General features: G+C 37.5%; 1 long non-coding RNA gene across 2 annotated transcripts in view; it reads right to left on the bottom strand.

The window, feature by feature from the left end:
* Positions 1-13,169, bottom strand: part of LOC124718946 — a 31,795-nt gene extending 18,626 nt beyond the window's left edge. For both annotated transcript variants that reach the window (XR_007005950.1, XR_007005949.1), the window contains exons 1-2: positions 13,049-13,169; positions 1,846-2,033 (exon numbers count right to left, since the gene is read on the bottom strand). This is a non-coding gene — a long non-coding RNA (uncharacterized LOC124718946). The remainder of the gene's footprint in view (positions 1-1,845; positions 2,034-13,048) is intronic.
* Positions 13,170-13,965: the final 796 nt, after the last annotated feature.

The following is a 13,965-nucleotide window of genomic DNA, read 5'->3' as shown; positions in this document are numbered from 1 at the left end:
TCAACCAACTAAAATGCAGCAAATGTGTCGGACGCCACTTGGCCCAACAATGCCACACTGAGGGGGGAAAAGTGCTCAAACTCTGGGGACAAGCACTTATAAATCTCACACTTGTGCCCCAAATGGCCAAATCAGCCACTATCACTAGAAAGCACGGATTACAGATGATTACCAGCAACAAAAATTGGTTAACAGGCTGCAAAGACAGATAAAAGCCTAAGTTAAAGCCAACAGGTATCAGGAGTGGGCAAACGAAGTCACATAGCTCGACCCAAGAGACCAATCTACGTGGAAATTAACAGAAAGCCTATTTCAAAAGAGCACAAAATTCAATTTTTAATTGTAGACCCCCACCAAAGCCTACACAGGCTGTAATTATCCTTCCAACCCTGAACAAAAATCTCCCGTGTCTTATCTTTCCAGTCTCTCACCACTTCCGAAAGTCCCACTGTCCAGCCACAGAGGAGCATTCCCCTCTTAACTCAGTACTACCCAGGACTTGAGCAAGTGAATTACATTCTCCACCAGGGTTTCTTCTACTTCTCGTCATGCCCTGAAATGAGAAATGTCCTGCCCACTATCTTTCCCATCCCTCCCAAGATTTTTAAAGTAGTGACAATGTAACCACCTGTTACTAGAGGTAAATATTACCTTTGTGTAACACTGTCTGACTAATTACAACTAATTATATGATTTTTTTTTGCTGTGCCATACTGCTATGTTTTCAGGCATGCTTGAGGAAGGACAATGTCCAAAACCAGTAGTGCGAAAAATAAAATTATACATATTGTAATGGAAAAATCTCTTCTCTTACTGCTATATTTTTTTAGCTTATCCTAATCCTCAGACAATGAAGTGTCCCAGCCCATCATGTATTGATGGAGCTAAAAATTTAAGCTCTCCAGCAGTTTACATAGTGCTGAATCTGCATCGCTCCTCTTATTCCCACTTTTTGGCATAACAGAATAGGTGTTAGAAGCTCCTAGTCGTATGGACTTTTGACTCAGCCTTATTACTATTTACTGTTTCTAGGGACCGGAAAAAATAAAACTGCCGATAAATACGAATTTAGGCATGAAATCTGGCTCAAAATATGAAAATGCAAAATTATTTAATAAATACAATTATGTAGTTAACTGTACCCAGATGAACTATCAGTGACAGGGCCAGGTAGCTTTATTATCTATTACTTGTATTTTACAGTATCTGGCAATGTTCAATTTGGAAAGAGAATAAGCTGTTTATAAAGAGACAGACTAGACATTTATATCTGATAGGTGTGACCATAAAGAAAGTACTGCAGAAATGTTTACTTTGTTTTGAGTTGTTCTGGTATTCAGTCCAAAGACTGCTTTGCTGCAGCTCTCCATACTACTCTATCCTGTGCAAGCCTCTTCATCTAAGTAACTACTACAGCCAACATCCTTCTGAATCTGCTTACTGTACTCATTTCTTCATTCCCTCTACGATTTTCACCATCAACACCTCCCTCCACCTGAAGCCTCAGAACATGTCCTACCTACAAGTCTTGAGTATCAGTGACTTAAAACATTTTATTACTTCTGTTGTGAAATACCAGGTACATTGTTTAAATGAAACAGTTACCAACTTTACAGTGCAAAATGTGAGTAATAATGTAATTTTATACATATAATCATTCCCAAAGATAGATGCTACATTTACCGGTTGATAGTTATCACTTAAACAATTACCACTCCTTTAAAGTTGTGCTCTGTTGTCCCTTTCAACAAAAAGTTTTTTTTACAGTAAATTTTGTTGATTTCCATTTGCTAGTAACAGATGACATACTGATTACATGGATTATGAACTGAAGGGTTTACTCACAATTGCAGTGGATAGGCAGGTGTCTGGCAGCCACTTGTGCTCTGTGTACAGTACCTGACATGTGTCGCAGCAGAGAAATACCTCATCCAACAGGTGATGCTCAGGCTGGGAAGGAGGTTCGCATATCACAGCAAGGATACAATCCTGAACCCGCTAGACATCACTTGCTCAGAGAAATAGTTGCCCACCTGCAACACATACTGCATAACAAGTTTCAGGAAGGCAAATTACGTAAAATTTAAGTGTGTTGATAAATTTGAATATCTTTATAGGTAAGACAGAAGCACAACCATGACCAAGTGGCTAATAAATTCAGATAAAAAAAAGATGTAAATGGCCTTTCAGCCAACTAAAGAAATGTACTCTTTAAGAGGATACATGGGCTGACAAGAAAAAATCCCAGATTTCTCTGTTAAAAATACACTTTTTCCTGTGTGAAAAAATATTTTTCCCCAGGTGAAGATACATTACATACCGGGTCTTACTACATTTTCCCCCTTGTAAAGTGACAGTAAACTTGACCTCAGAGCTGTAAAACTCAGTTCTTTTGATTGTAACGGTTTTATACACTTGTATAGAACTTCTTGGCACTTTAGGCTTAAGTTAATACACACATGCTATAACTGCAAGAAAAGTTAAGCTTTCACATAGAATATTAGCTGCCAAAAATAAATGTATATATATTTACTTTTTATTAACAAGGCTGTGGTTAGGCAGGATCCTTAGAACATTGTTTAAATTGCGGCTGCTCAATATTTCTGAGAAGCATGATTGCAATTTTCACTGCTGTGCACCAAATATTTTGTGAGTCACCTGGCTGAACACAAGTTCCATCATGCAGTTTGACTTTTCCACAAAAAAAAAAAAAAAAAAAAAAAAAAAAAAAAAAAAAAAAAAAAAAAAAAAAAAAAAAAAAAAAAAAAATTTTTACATGTGAATTCCTCAACTCACCTCTGGGGGTGAAGCTGACTCCTGCACGTGGTGCCCCTGCATAGGTACTGGACTAGATTCTCCAGTACTGAACTGAACGTCAGCATTCCAAAAGCATTGCATTATAGGTTTCACTATGAATGGAAACCAAAGGTCTTTATCAAGACCTCACCTTGTGATTGTATCAATCAACATAGAAGGATTGTCTGTTGCCAAAGAAGAACTCCTGCAACATATTGCCAAGGAACCTAGGTGTGATATTTTATGTATACAAGAAACCCATCGAGATGACACCATGAGAAGACCAAAAATCCTTGGGATGAAACTGGCAGTTGAGCGACCCCATAGACAATATGGCAGTGCTATCTTTGTGAGGAACGATATAGCTGTTCTCTCTACCTCACTTACAGAATTCAACAATATTGAAATACTGTCTGTAGAACTGAATGGTTGTATTGTGTCGTCAATTTACAAACCCCCAGGAGCAGATTTCCAATTTTCACCTACAGACAACTACACCAATCAACAAGCTCACTTTATTGTTGGAGATTTCAATAGTCATAGCAGTGTTTGGGGTTATGCTGAGGACGACAGTAATGGTGAAGCAGTTTTGACTTGGGCTGATACCAACCATCTTAATCTTGTCCATGATAATAAACTCCCACCATCTTTTAACAGTGGGCGTTGGAAACGTGGGTATAACCCCGACTTAATTTTTGTTAGCGAGAACATAGCTCACCAATGCAGAAAAACTGTTCTAAATCCGATACCAAATACTCAACACCGCCCCATAGGCTGCCAAGTGTTTGCAGCCATTACTCCTAGAATCACATCATTCCGAAGGCGATACAATTTCAAGAAAGCAGACTGGCAGAAGTTTGCTGATCTCCTTGACTCAGAAGTTTCACGCATAGAACCCTCAGTTTCCAACTATGATGAGTTTGTAGAAGCCGTGAAAAGATGCTCAAGACTCTCAACTCCCAGAGGCTGTCGAGTTAACTACATACCTGGCTTGACAGAAGAATCCGTGAAGCATCTACATAACTATATCCAACTTTTCAATGATAATCCTTACAGCATTGAAACCTTAACTGCTGGCCAAAATTTATCCTCAGCCTTAGCCAAATCCAAAAAAGAACGATGGATAGAGCTACTCGAGAACCTTGATATGTCTAAAAGCAGTCAGAAAGCCTGGCAGTTGCTGCGACGCCTGAACAACGACCCTGTCCACAATTATGGCCATGCAAACATTGCACCAGATCAAATTGCTCATCATCTAGTTCAGAATGGAAGGGTCAATTGTTCTAAAGATAGAACAAAACTCAAAAGAGAACCTGAACGTGAAAACAACCATATATCAAATGACTTCATCTTACAAGAACTCAGAACCGCAATTCAGAAATGCAAAAATGGTAAAGCGCCTGGTCTAGACGACCTAATGATTGAGCAAATTAAACATTTTGGTCCCATCACGGAAAGATGGCTTCTGCAATTCTATAATGGTTGTCTGAAGCGGAAACAGATCCCTGCCATCTGGAGGAAAACTAAAGTTATTCCCTTACTAAAACCTGGAAAGGGTGCAGCTGATCCCAAGAACTACCGACCGATTTCGCTCCTTTGCCATTTGTATAAAATCTATGAAAGAATGTTGCTAAATAGACTCACTCCCATTGTTGAAAAACAACTCATACCTCAACAAGCAGGTTTCCGACCTGGAAAGAATTGTACAGCACAAGTCCTTAATCTGACTGAACATATTGAAGAGGGATATGAAAAAGGATACATTTCCGGGGCTGTCTTCGTGGATCTCACAGCAGCATATGACACCATTCAACATCGACAATTATTGCACAAAGTCTACTACATCACTAGAGACATTAATTTCACCAGAACTGTGCAGACACTTTTGGAAAACCGGCGATTCTATGTGGAGTTCCAAGGAAGAAAGAGTAGATGGAGAAGTCAAAGGAATGGCTTGCCTCAGGGTAGTGTCCTTTCCCCCATATTGTTCAACATATTTACAAATGACCAGCCTCAACCTTCTCTTACAAAGAGTTTCATCTATGCAGATGATCTTGCCTTAGTCACACAAGCCAGAGATTTTGACACAGTAGAAAACCAGCTTACTGTTGCTCTCAAGGACCTATCTGAGTACTACAGAGTCAATAACTTAAGACCGAACCCTGCTAAAACTCAAGTTTGTGCTTTCCACCTACGCAATCGAGAGGCCTATAGAAAACTTACAGTGTTTTGGGAAGATCAAGAGCTTGAACATTGTTTCTACCCCAAATATCTGGGTGTCACCTTAGATCGAACGTTGACCTACAGAAAACACTGCACTAACACCAAGCAGAAAGTTGCTGCTCGTAACAACATCCTGCGGAAGCTCACTGGCAGCGTTTGGGGTGCAGATCCCAAACTACTAAGAACATCAGCCTTGGCCTTGTGTTATTCCGCAGCTGAATACGCATGTCCTGTATGGTACAAGTCATCTCATGCAAAGCAGGTTGATGTGGCCCTGAACGAAACCTGCAGGACAGTAACGGGATGCCTCAAAGCTACACCTATTGATAAACTCCATAAACTAGCAGGTATTGCTCCTCCAGACATAAGGCGTGAAGTCGCAGCCAAACTTGAGAGACATAAAGCAGATCATAACACCGATCACCTGCTACATGGATACCAGCTACCAATTAGTAGACTCAAATCTAGGAGGAGCTTCATGAGAACTACTACACCCCTCACCGGTCGGACTGGAGCAGCCAGACTATCTCAGTGGACAGCAAAATCTGACAGTAACGATTGGATGACTCCTTCTGAGACCCTTCCTCCTGGTGGAAATCAAGTCTGGACAGTGTGGAAGTCTCTAAATCGGCTCAGGAGTGGCGTCGGACGAACTAAGGACAATCTGTTTAAATGGGGCTTCATGAAGGAATCTTCCACCTTGTGTGACTGCGGAGAAGAACAGACAACCAAACATTTAATTAACTGTCCTAGATGTCCTGTATCATGTTCCACACAAGAGCTTGTTGATGTTTCAGACAATGCTGCTGCCGTTGCACAATTTTGGGCTAATACCGTTTAGTTTGTTCTTTTATGATTTGACCTGATTTGTTATATTGTATATATTGTAAATATTGTTGTAATGTTTTTGACTCGAAATAAATAAATAAAAACTCACCTCTTACTTTTTTTTAAGAATAATTATACTTTTTGCCATCGTTATTTTACAATTTGTAATCAATGAAAGGACTAGAATGAATGTGATTAACACTGAAGCGTGGTGGTCTTTAGCATGTGTTACCCTTAAGACATACCAAACAAATGTGCTGGTCGAATTTTAAGTAATGGCATAAATGGTTGGTTGTCTGGTCCTGAAATTTTTCTAAGCGCCTGGTCTTCCAGATGTTAAGTTTTGACAGAGTGAAATGCACAATGATTTAAGAAAAGCATTGCACTTTCTCACTTGTAACATAGCCTAAATCACATTGCATAAAGGAAAATTTGCTTCGAAAGTAACGCTTGTCACACAACCATTCGCATTTTTCCCTCGACTTGTTACAAATATAAACAGCTGTGAAAACATCCTCACCGAAGGCAGTCTCCTTATGAAGTATCCTATTGCATGGTCTCTGCCCTGAAGACAAATGTTTTGCTGTCAGCAGACTTATGCTTTGTGTTAAGTTGCAAAGAGAATGTGCCATTTACAACAAAATGTTTATTTTGATATTATTCTTGCATTTATATTTTACTGCTGCAGTACTATTCTGTAAAAGTGTGCAAAAATAAAATTCTGTGTAAGAATCAGTTCTTTCCGGCCAAATTTAAATAACTGAAACAATTATAAATCCATGGAATATTGAAAAATCCAAGTTTTTTGCAGGTGAAGAAATTACCACAGTTTTTCTGGATTTCCCATTGCATGTACACCCTATATGAGACCTTTTCCCTCTCTAGCCAAGGTACAGCACAAGCTCTGATTGTGTCAAGGATGGGGAACAAAATTACCCATGCCTCTTCAAAGGAACCATCACAGCATTTGCCTGGAACGATTTCGGAAAAATCACGGAAAACCTAAATGTCAATGTCCGGTAGCAAGTTTGAACAGTCGTCCTCCGGAATGCAAGTCCAGTGTGCTAACCTCTGAGCTACATTGTTCAGTTGCAACTATAGGGCTATAGGATGAATAGTCCAATGAACTTCTTTGACCACCTGCTGGGTGCACACACTTTTGTCATGCCTTGCAATGTCATGGTGATACACTGGCCTTGCAATGTCATGGTGATGCACTGATCACCTCAAATGAGTGTCTCAATATTCGAAAACTGCAGCAGTCACAGGTGCGTGTGGCTGGCCAGCACAGCCTCACTGCAATGATGACAGACACTTCGACCACCGAGTCACCGTGGTATTGTTCACTGCCAGATCTCAAGAGACATTCTGCAATTTCTTACGAATACTAGAGACACTGGTTTTCCAGCGAAACAAATTCAATGGCAGCTCTCTGCTTGGAATGCATCTGTTGCAGATGTTATTTTGAAGGCTATGTATAGTGCCACTACATATTGGAACTTCATGAAACTATAGGGGCTGAGGTAAGAATATTCCATGCTGTCCCACAACTAATTCCACATTTATTCAACTGAAACTGGCCAAGAAAAAAGAGTAATGTTACATTACCCACTGAATGCCCCTCATATTTAATTATAAAGTGACAGAATGACTTGCCACTAGGCACCTTAAGGAAGCATAATTTGAAATACTACTGATACATAAACAAAAAACCTATTAGTTACTCAATTGCTATTTCCTTCCTCAAAGTGAGATACTAGGCAGAAAGAACCACCCACTCTGAGGAAATCATCTCTTGCAATGTTGAGGGAAAAGTAGGATGGAGGGAGGATGAAAATCAAAATTTTTCACCACAGGCCTGGAATTTTGAAGCTTCCAACTGCTTGAAGCATTAATAACAAGGACACCTGGCCTGAAACCCACATATTCCCGTAGGTGTCCCAATGCTCTTAGGGATCAAGCTATATGAAGTGGTTCAGTGATGGTTGCTTGACAATTTTTAAATATTTTCATTTTTTATTTCTGATTGCCCTATATTTGAGAAGTTCAAAACAGTTTTTTAAAATAATTTATCTTGCACCTTTACTGGATGGAGGCCATTTTTATTTGCAGGCACGCAACATTTTTCAGTCTGGAGACATTAGCAAAAATTTGAATATCTCTGCTCTGGGTTAAGTTACAACATTGCATATGACATGATCGTTTTTAGAAAAGTGTCTTCTACAACACTGTCTATTACACAAGCTACCCTAAATTCAAAAATATCTAGTCGAAAAGACCTCCAAAGTTTGGTATCCAAATTTTCAAAAAATTTGCATCTCAGGCCCAAAAATAACAAACAAGGAGTGATTTATGAGAATATTTTTTTCCTATAGTTGGATATATACACTACTAGCCTCCTATAGAGCAAGAAAACTTACAAATGTTTCCTTATTTTTTTATAAATTTTTTAAATATGAAAACTTTCATTTATTGTAAAGTTTGTGGTTAGTTCTCAGGTGGGACTTAATATAAAAATATGATTTTTGCACAGTTTGTACACCTATATGACAGCAAAGTACCATAAAAATTTCAACACTGATATGACTGAACAAAGATATGATTTTTTTGAAAATGAGGAGATAATTCACATTACTCTACAACTGATCTTATGGCTGTTTCCTATTTAAATGATTTATTGTTTCACTGCAATAAAATTTACCTGTGACATATTTAGTAAACACTATCACCCAATATTCATTTAGTTTATTTATGTTTAATAATGCAACATTAAACAATAGGAGATTTCACTTTTGTTCTACAGTAATAAAATTGCTGTGTGTAGCATTGTAGAAGTCCGTTATTGCAGAGTGTGGCATTGTTGTGATCAGTCTGTTCTGAAATCTGTTAAGAGTGGATGTACATACTTCACTGAGTGTAGAATGTGTTAGGTGCTTTGTCCTGTGTGTAATTTGAAATTTTGAGAAATGTGAATGCAATAACATCGATGAAAAGTGTGTGTTTAATAGTTAGCAAGTGACTTGAGACACAAAACAGTTTACAGTTCAGTTTCAAAAAACTTAAGAAATGTCTATGACTTTGATGAAGTTAGACAAACTTTGTTTAAAATTCCAGTAAGTTCTGTAACATCAGTGTGAGTATCATGAGAAGAAATTTTCTGAACTACAGCCACATTTTAGGAAGAAAGTGCTGTGATCCACTTACAGTTCATAAAATGCCTATTACTAAGGGTTTGAGGGAAATAAAACCTGAACACACGTCTTTGTGATGTGAGAGTGAAACAGCTTCCCAAGTGAAATGTAATGTGATTCCTGAAAATTCCCTACAAAGATCAACCACAGACCGAATCTCTCACAGTACAGGACATGTACGTCTTTTGCAAAATTCCTTGGTGTTGCAGAAAACTTAGTTTGATGCTATGTAACCTCAGAAACCAAAATTTATGAAGATGATTGTGTCAGTAAAATTACATCTCTGTCTTTAACGTTGAATGACATAGCGGACAATGGTTGTTTGCAGAGGTTGAAAAAATAAGTTTGGAAAACGATGTTTTGTGCTTTATACCACCCTGCTGGCCCAAGAACATCATTCTAGAAACCAGTGACAAAGATTGGATAGCAATGAAAAATGTTTTAAGGAAACTTTCAGTGCTAGAACTTACAACAGCTACTGGGAGGTCTTATTCCATATCAAAAAAGTTGTCTGAAGAAATAGTGTTCTTTACATTAACCACCAGGTTTACGAACAGTTGCATCTCTACGGATGTTAATTGAAAATATTTTAAGTATGTCAAAATAATATAAAAGTTAATTTCAGTGATTTCCACTTTTTTGTATATAATTCAATACCTTATTTCAATAACAATTTATTATATCCCACCAATATCACACATGAACAGGCAACAGCCATAAGATAAGTTGTAGAGCAATGTGAATTATCTCCTGATTTTCAAAACTTCATATCTTTGTTCACAGTCAGATATCAGTAATAAAATTTTTGCAGTACATTGCTATCATACAGACGTACAAACTGTGAAAAAATCATTTTTATATTCAGTCCCAGCTCAGGTAACTAGCCCTAAACTTAAAAAATGATAATTTTCAAATTTCAAACATTCATAAAAAATTAAACATTTTTAAGTATTCTTGCTCTATGAGGCTAGTAGTTCAAGATATCTAACTAGAGGCAAAAAATAGGAACTCAGAAATCACTCCTTGTTTGTTATTTGTGGGCCTAAAAAGTTGAATTTTGATAATTTGGATACCAAACTTTGGAGGTCATTTTGACTGCTTATATTTGAAGTTAAGGTATTTTGTATAATACACAATGTTGTAGAGAACACTGCTCTAAGAAACAATCATGTCAACTGCAATGTTTTAACTTAACCCAGTGCAGAGATATTTTTGCTAACATCTCTAAACTGAAACATCCGTCGCACGCTTACAAATAAAAATTCAGTAAACGTGAAAGGTAAATTTTTTGTAAACCTCTCAGTTACAGGGTAATCCTATAAAAAATTAAAACATTTAAAAATAATCAAGCAACAAACTTAATTTTTATTGGACCACTTCATTTGGATTGACCCTTAGTTAAAATATGTCATTGACTGATGAGTATCACTGTTGCCATGAAGTAGTGCGAATGAGTGCAATTTTGACTGTCACCAGTCAAAGCTGATGACTAGTATCTTATTCTTCATTACTCTATGTAGGTTACACTAATGAAATTTGTACAGTCATTCAAGGAGAGGAATAATGCATTTTATGTTACCTGGAGAACAGAAGGCGGACGATTCCGGCAAAATTTAATTTTAGTTGATGAGCTACTAAGAAATTGCTCTGTATAGAATGGAAGAAATGGCAGACAAGTCTAATAACCTCCATGTTCAGTGAATCATAACTGCATCCTTTTGCTAGGCATCGAGCTGATATGATTTAAATTTGTATAGTAAGTTAATACAATTAACCATTAAGTTCTTTACTTAACTGAGTAGCTGGTTAAAGGTTTTATGGCCCAATACCGCACTCCATTGTGTTACACTAACGTCAAATGCTGGACAGAGTAAATACTTCCTTCTTCTAGTGTTATATTTGTCAATGTTACTCCTCTTTCCAAAACTGATCAGCTACTGATAAATTTCATTAATGCATAAAAGAACTATGAGGCTGTAATTAGCATGCCTAACTCTTTAAATAGCTGTCAACAGGAATTTTACAGCGGACACCACACTTCATATGCAGTACACACTTCTGTTCACAAAACACCAATTATCCCAAATTATTACAATGCCCTAAGACAGTGAATAAAAATAGGAGAAGTCAACTTTTTCACATTTGTAACTTCAAAATCTAATACTACAGTAACACAAACGTTTCTGAGCTTAAACATTTAAAAAGATGTGAATGTAGATGCGCTTTCAGTACTATCATCTACCAGTACGCAGAAAGGGAAGTTTGAATGGGGTGGGAGGATAACAATTTACATTTCTTGGCTATGCTTAAGAAGGGGGTACATGAAGTCCACCTCCTTAATGTTGTTTGTCTGTTTAAATCTATTGCTAGCTACATTATGTAATTAACCATTTGGCTTGGTGTCTATGTGCAACTAAATATGTACAATTTTGGTTTTCACAAGAGATGATTCCTCTTCATTTATTGCAACATACTCTGAACACACACTGTCGCTGAAGGGGGGGGGGGGAAAAAAAAAAAATTTGATCCACTCAAAACAATCTATTCAGATAACCATAGCAACAAAATTTATTACAATCCAATATCTTTATAGCAGCAACCAATTAATGGATGCAGCTCCTAGTTTTTACACTGCACAAGAACTACACATTCCTCAATGAAACAGTCATATTTGAACACAGAAGTCTTCCTTCCTTAAGCTCACAATCTATCGCCTTTACTAGCCGCATGGGCTACCTGTCCTATCCCCATAAAGCATGTTATGCACACTGTGTTGTATATTTCGGCCTACAGTGATTTGTAATTTGCTACCTTGACAAATCACACAATTGTGACAAACCTTCAATGAATAAAGAAAAATAAATGCAGAAAGAAAAAGTAAAAACAGCAGAAATGAAGAGGAAAGTAGGATGACAAATTAGCAGTGAAAAAGTAAGAGCTCTGTTACACATTTCAAAATTATGTCATCCCCCACATCCTCAAGGAACTACTCACTAAGAGTCTAAACAACAAGTGTTTAATGTAATCACTAGTATCATCAGTTTGTGGAGGTGAAGCTTATACACACCTAACAAACTACTTGCGATACTTCTTTACAAGAAAGAAAGAACAAATTTTCTTTTAAAAAATTTAACTTCTTATGCATACAAGATTCAAGTTCGAGCTGTACAAGATTTACTTCTAAGGCAAGCTCATTTACACAAAGCAGTGGCTTTAGATTCATCATTTTCTATATCTATTGCTTCACATCTTCATATCGGCCTCGAACACTCATTTGTCTTCGAATATTACGATTCCATTCTATTCTAGCTTTGATACATAAAAAAAACTATGATTAAGAAATTGCCGGCATATTTGCTGGGGGAATCAAAATTCACTAATATACGCTACAAGGCAATTTCAGCGAATATAGTTGAAACAACTGATTTATATATAAACGGTTTCCCCAAGGTAAACAAACATTACGACTTCGAATGTAGCCTAGTATTCCAAATAACGATATGCACCAACATCTACAGCTCTCGAAAATAGCGCCCACGCCGTAAGTAAAGTCTTACTCGCAAATTTTTAGTAGACCATTTTAATTTATTCAACCAAGTCTCATGCGAACACATTTCAGTCCCACGAATATAATGTTACAGACAAATTCGTATTACCTTTCCATGAGCATTTTAACGCAATAAATGACTGGTCAAGAATACATGCTAATAATGATTGCATTTACGGGATGGCCGATCTCCCTCGGAATCTGAGGTATCTCCCGGATAGAATGTGTGTAAAAAGATTGCGGCTACAAGTTTCTTCTGGTAACTTCTTACATCGAGGAATTTTTAATTTAAGCGGCATAAAGCATTAAACTGCAGCTATTTGGTTACAGCACACTATCATAATGGCATAACACAAAGGCATCCTTGAAGTGCAGCTGAAGGTAAAAAATGACTAACCTGAAAATAAAATGAGCGTGATATCAGGATAAGCCTAACAGCATGATTTATAGTTACTAAACTTACCCACGAGAAAGCGTGCCTGAAAGCCCAAAACCAAGTAGTTCAAAATGAACGGGGCAACGGGCACACCACCACAGTACTCATGTTCCCACCACGTGACCGGTGCTAGAAGTGCGTTCAAAACTTCAAACAGTGAGGTGAAACACGTGAACATCGTAAACAGAAGAAAATCGACGGCGCCAAACTGTGACCAAACGTTCGACCATAGATTTTGGCTATGGTCGAAGGACCAAACTAAATTACTTGTAAAGAGACAACTAATTATATGAGAAACTTTTGATATCATATTAGCATAAAGATGTTTCACAGTTCATCTAATGGAACAGATATCTCAGTAACTCAGCATAACTGGAGAGAACCGAAGAAGAGAAAATGCACGCATTCCAACTATCGCTGCCTGCAAGGCAAAGAATATTTAACACCACGTTGCTGAAACTCGAAAGTATCGCTCCTCCTCATAATACCGTGAACACAAGAAAATATGATTTCGAAGGCACTACAAGTACAGTGAGTGACAAATAAAATGGATACAGTTAGCATATAATTAACTCAGAGGAGCAACAAAAGTTACACACTGAAACAAATGAGAGTGAGTAAAAATCATTACAGATAAAACAGGAGTTGCCAACATCCCGAGCAATAACTATATATACATAGTAGGAAGCTAAAGAATGCATGTACAGTAATAACTATTAGGGAGTCAGCAGACTACGTGACTGATAAACGAAGCCACTTCATGTTCCTGAGACCAGTAACTACCGAGAATGCCACTAACGTTATAAAAAGGTTCAAGGTAAGAATATCTGCTGGACATGATGAAGTGTCAAGCTATCTATTGAAGCAGGTGATAGCAGAAATAATTACAACTGCTCATTCCAAGCAGTATTTTCTGATCAACTTAAAGTAATTAAAATGCTACT

Source organism: Schistocerca piceifrons, chromosome 10, assembly GCF_021461385.2.
Source record: "Schistocerca piceifrons isolate TAMUIC-IGC-003096 chromosome 10, iqSchPice1.1, whole genome shotgun sequence".
Classification (NCBI taxonomy): Eukaryota; Metazoa; Arthropoda; class Insecta; order Orthoptera; family Acrididae; genus Schistocerca; species Schistocerca piceifrons.
Note: the sequence above shows the minus strand (reverse complement) of the source record. Positions and strands in the feature narration are given on the sequence as shown.